We start from the raw sequence: 6186 nt of genomic DNA, 5'->3' as shown, positions 1-6186 counted from the left end.
CTGATTTGGTTACCTCTTAGGAGGCTGGGGAAAAGGGAGGAAGTGAAATCACATTTCTTGAGAGCTCACTGGAATATGAGGTCTTAGAAGGAAGGGAGATGGTCCGTCTTGTTCACTAGTTTGTTTCCAGCTCCCAGCATAGGTCCTGACATGCAGTAGACATTCATATTTGTTGAAGGAAGGACAGACCGAGCAGTGGCAACCATTAACTACTTTTGAAGGAATGAATCAATAAGTGAATACCCACTGCATGCCAGGCACTGTGTCATTCTTTCATTCAATTTACAAATGTTTTACTGAATGAGCTCCTATCATTTGCCAAGAACTCTGCTGGACACCATGGATTCCAACAAGAAAAGAGGCAGTTCTTGCCCTCAAAGAGCTTACAGTCTTAGGGACATAGACCTACAGGCAGTGGTGATGCAATATATAATGACCACAGGCTGTATATCAGAGTGCAGGCAAGCATAGAAGAGGTCTTAAATCCTCCTGGAAGAACCAAGGCAATCCCCACAGAGGAGGCGGCCTCTAAACTGAGACTTAAAATGCGTGAAGGATCTCAGACATTTCAGGCAATTAGGATGGTGTGAGAGAAACTTATTCACTACAAGAAGCTCATCTTTGGAAGAGAAAAAAATTCTGTGCAGCAAAGAATTCTATCCATTCTGTGGGAGAATGGATAGAGAAAGGAAAGAAGAGGCTTCCAGCTACTCATAAAAGGTCCAGTATTTCATTTAAAACAGCTTGAACTCACCCTACAGAAAATTGAAATCAAGTTCAGCTTCATGGGTGTGTAGCCGGTACAGTCCCACGGGGCTTCATGCTTGGATGGGCCCCATGCTTGGTCTAATGCTCTGCTGCCAGCTGTTCTGAAATTCTCAGTAATTTAATCTTTCTTCTTATTTATTTATTTAATTGAAGTACAGTTTCTGATGTACAGTATTACTTAAGTTATGCTCACGTTTAGTTGTGTCTGACTCTTTGTGATCCCATAGGCTGTAGCCCAACAGACTCCTCTGTCCATGGAGTTTTCCAGGCAAGAATACTGGAGTGGGTTGCCATTTCCTACTCCAAAGATCTTCCCAACCCAGGGACTGAACCCTCATCTCCTGCACTGACAGACAGACTCTCTACCACTAGCATGTATTATACAGTGATTCACAATTTTTAAAGGTTTATGGTTATTATGAAATATTGGTTAATATTTCCTGTGTTGTAACTTACTTTTTCTAAATTTCTTTTTTTTTTTAATTTATTTATTTTAATTGGAGGATGATTATTTTCCTTGTAGCTTACTTTATACATAGTAGTTTGTAACTCTCAACCCCCCCCATGTTGCCCCTCCTACCTTTCCTCTCCCCACTGGTAACCACTAGTTTCTTCTGTCAGTCTGTTTCTTTTCTGTTATATTTGCTAGTGTGTTGTATTTTTTAGATTCCACATATACATGATATATATGGTATCATGGTATTTGTCTTTCTCTCTCTGATTTACTTCACTTAGCATAAGACCCTCTAAGTTGACCCATGTTGTTGCAAATGGCAAAAGTTCATTCTTTTTTATGGCTGAGTAGTATTCCATCATGTATATATTCATACATATCACATCTTCTTCTATTCATTCACCTGTTGATGGAAATAGTTTTATCTCTGAACTTGTGTTTTGTAAGTGACATCCAATAAGACAATGGTATATACACACAAGCAGAGGAGGTGTATGCCGTGTGTACTTCTGAATTATCTTGCTGCTCCACTCACATATGGCCTTCATTGATGCTCCATGAGCACAAAATTAAAGTAGGCATACTACAGCCCCTTAGGCATTCTCAGCCCCTCAAAGCAAGAACAAGATAAGCATATTATGAAAGGCACCAGCTGCCCCTGAGTGCTGATAGACCATGTGCATTTTAAGAAGTGAGATAAGACAGTTGGGCTAGTTTTGTTCTGTGGGCTATAAATACAAATTATATCACTTCAGTGAATCCTCATATGACTTAAACACTCATATTTCCATTTAAAACTGGCATGCGCAGATGAACAGTAAAGTTCATGCTAACCATTTCTCATTCAAATTTTTCTTTTCTTAGAACATTGTGGCAAATAAAACTACCATGACATGTTGAAAAATAGATGACCAAAAAGGGGAGAACTTTATATTTTAGTAAATTTAATGGCACTTTCCCCTTGCTTTCTCGATATTTTGCACCAGGTCCCATAAGCTATGTAGCTGGCCTTGATGGGGAGCCGTTAAAAAATCTTGAACAGAAAAAAAAAAAAAAAATCTTGAACAGGGAAGAAATACACAAAACAAGTTATTTAGTTATTTTTTCTTTAGAAAAATAACTCTCAGCAGAGCGAGGAAGTTAATACAGAAGGAGGTACAACAAAAAGAAAGAAGACCCATTATTAGCGTCACACAGAAGAAGGATGGTGAGTCCTGTGCCAGGGTCGTGGAGGGGGATGGAGAGAAAGTGATAGATGTGGGAGGAACTTGCAGGCAGAGTTCAAGGGCTGGGTGAGTCACTCCACTGGAGGAGGGGAAGATAACTCGACTCCGGACTCCTGGCTTCAGCTACTAGGTGAAATTATTCACTGAGACGTGGAATAGAAGAGAGAGTAGGGATGGTGAGGGAGGAAGGATAGGTTGAAGGCTGAGGTTGGTCTGGGAGAGGGGGTAGACTCCTTAAGCCTGAATTTATGCAGTACTTCCTCTGTTGTTTTCCGGTAACTAACCCCATCTCCTCCGGCATCGAGGGTGTGGTCCTGACCTGGGCCAAGCCCCTTGTGTTTCGAGGTAGCATGTGCACACACAGCCACAGTTAGTGATCCAAGGAGTGGATAGGTAGGGGTCCTAAAGCAGGATTACCAGAGTCCTTAACTAACTAAAGATGGGAGACATCCCTTTGCTCTTCAGTGCCAGAGATGAGCCTGCAGCTGCCAGCAGACATGATTCTAGAGCCTGAGACTTGGGGCTGAGAGAGGAAAGCCCACGTGGAGAGGATGACTGGTGGAGAGCCAGCCCTGAGGACTTTGAGTTTCTCCTTCCAACAGTTTCCAGCTTCATGCCTGCCCTTCCTGGTTAGACAGCCTCAGAAATCCAGCCTTCCCTCATGCCCCTCCACTTTCTCCCTGCTGTTTATATTTTCCTTAAGCTAATCAGAGTTAGAATTCTGCCGTGTGTGACTGAAACAATCCTACTTAAAACAGTACAGGTGGCCAGGTGCCCATGGAAACAGGCTACGATATGGGAATACTATCATTCCCATATCGTAGAGAAGTGATCTGAGGCTCAGAAGGTTTGGAAAACTTGAATAACTTGCCTGAAAGTTTCACAGCTAGCAAACTACGATGCCAGGACTTGAATACAGGTCTAACTGCAAAGTCAGTTATCTTTTTATAATGCCACACTTTCCTCTTAATCTGTTCATTATTAGCATTCTTTTCTATAAATATGGGGCTTCAACTTTAGGGATGGTCTTCCTACTGAACATCCAAGTTTCTTGGTTGATAACCAAGTGCTATGAGGACCAGACAGTGGTTTCTCTGGAGCATTTCCCAGGCTCTGACTATTCCAATTTTAAAGTCACTGGTAACAGAGAGCCAAGTTGTTCATTTTGCAGAAGTTTAAAGTCAGTGACCTTATGACCAAGACACTATTTTCCTAAACTGTTTTGTTTTATGAGTTCAAATGGAAAGTCAAGTCTTTAATCTTCAGCAAGGAGGTGATGATAAACTGAGCCCATGGCATTAGAACTTGAGAATATGTCTCTGGGAGTTTTCTCAAGCCTGCTTCTCTGTTCATGTCACGTACTCTTCTTCTTTTAAAAACTGAAGTATAGTTAATTTATAATGCTGTGTTAGTTTCAGGTATACAGAAAAGTGATTCAGGATACATACATACAACCAGATTCTTCTTAATGCGGGTTACTATATCAAATACACAGTAGGTCCTTGCTTATCTATTTTATATATAGTAGTGTATATCTGTGGAGAAGGAAATGGCAACCCACTCCAGTGTTCTTGCCTGGAGAATCCCAGGGACAGAAGAGCCTGGTGGGCTGCCATCTATGGGGTCGCACAGAGTCGGACACGACTGAAGTGACTCAGCAGCAGCCGCAGTGTATATCTGTTAACCTCAAACTCCTAATTTATGCCTCCCCTTTTCCCTCTGGTAACCGTAAGTTTGTTTTCTATCTGTGAGTCTATTTCTGTTTTTATAAATAAGTTTATTTGTGTCATTTTTTAGACCCCACATATAACTGATATCATATGTTTGCTTTGTCGAAAATGCTTCACCTAGTATGATAATCTCTAGGTCCATTCATGTCACTGTAAATGGCATTAGTTCATTCTTTTTCATGGCTGAGTAATATTCCATTCCTAAAGGAAATCAATCCTGAATATTCATTGGAAGGACTGATGTTGCAGCTGAAACTCCAATACTTTGGCCACTGGAAAAGACCCTGATGCTGGGAAAGATTGAAGGCAGGAGGAGAACGGGACAACAGAGGAGGAGATGGTTGGATGGCATTACCGACTAAACGGATGTGAGTTTGAGCAAGCTCTGGGGGTTGGTGGGAAGCCATTGGTCTTCAATGGGTAAAAAGATTGTAGCTCCATAGAGTTCAGCTGTCTCTCCCCAGAGGACATGACAACTTTAAATTGCCCATTTCTCTTCTTCCTGTCAGTAACCTCACAGCTGTCCAGGGATTTCAGATACAGCTGGGTGGATGTTTGAAGTCTATCCTCATAAGAGGTTTATAGGGACAGATACTTATAATGAAAAATGTCTCTTGTTTACATAAAAACTCCTCTTACATAGTTTTGCACAGATTAACTATTGAAGAGGAGAATCCTTGGCTTCAGAATTTAATGAGAACCACAAAAAAGACAGTAAAATAAGTGGGAGACAGTGCTTAGCATCTAGCAGGGTATATTTATTAAATGAATGAATAATTGGATAAATTAATGAAATGAATTAACCATTTACAAATGTGTTGTATTCCCAGGTTGGTTTTATAACTTAGTTGTTTTGAATTTGGGATGCATTTTCTCATAGAAACAATTTTATAAATGGTTCTTAAGTGCCAAGAAATGCCACTAAGGCTGTTTAGCCCATAATGTAGCAATAAAACATAGAAAAGTAAGAGTATCATGTAAGAACACAGTTTAAACAATTTTGAATACTGGTGTTTGAGGAAAAGTAACTTTAATCAGGAGATGAGGGGGTGCATGAAAAATATGCTAATTCCCAATGGGACTTCTGAGATCTTTCAAGTATTCTGTCCCCTTTTTACATCTATTTCAAATAAATTTCATGCAATATCTCTCCCTTGGTACAATCTTGTACTATTCTTATTTTCAGAAGGACTTTTACTGTTTGTTTGGTAGGCAATTAACAGCTGTTGTGTTTCCAATTGAATGGAAGGGTAGAAACAAAGCAAGATGGAAGGTTGAGGGAAATTCCTCTTAATTGGAAAGGAGTGGAAGAAGAACTAAAGAGCCTCTTGATGAAAGTGAAAGAGGAGAGTGAAAAGTTGGCTTGAAGCTCAACATTCAGAAAACTAAGATCATGGCATCCGGTCCCATCACTTCATGGCAAATAGATGGGGAAACAGTGGAAACAGTGACTGATTTTATTTTTCCGGGCTCCAAAATCACTGCAGATGGTGACTGCAACCATGAAATTAAAAGATGCTTACTCCTTGGAAGGAAAGTTATGACCAACCTAGACAGCATATTAAAAAGCAGAGACATTATTTTGTCCACAAAGGTCCATCTAGTCAAGGCTATGGTTTTTCCAGTAGTCAGGTATGGATGTGAGAGTTGGACTATAAATAAAGCTGAGCACCGAAGAATTGATGCTTTTGAACTGTGGTGTTGGAGAAGACTCTTGAGAGTCCCTTGGACTGCAAGGAGATCCAACCAATCCATCCTAAAGGAGATCAGTCCTGGGTATTCATTGGAAGGACTGATGTTGAAGCTGAAACTCCAATACTTTGGCCACGTGATGCAAAGAACTGACTCACTGGAAAAGATCCTGATGCTGGGACAGACTGAGGGCAGGAGGAGAAGGGGACAACAGAGGCTGAGATGGTTGGATGGCATCACCGACTCGATGGACATGGGTTTGAGTAAACTCCGGGAGTTGGTGATGGACAGGGAGGCCTGGCATGCTGCAGTTCAT

This window comes from Muntiacus reevesi, chromosome 1 (genome assembly GCF_963930625.1).
Source record: "Muntiacus reevesi chromosome 1, mMunRee1.1, whole genome shotgun sequence".
Classification (NCBI taxonomy): domain Eukaryota; kingdom Metazoa; phylum Chordata; class Mammalia; order Artiodactyla; family Cervidae; genus Muntiacus; species Muntiacus reevesi.
Note: the sequence above shows the minus strand (reverse complement) of the source record.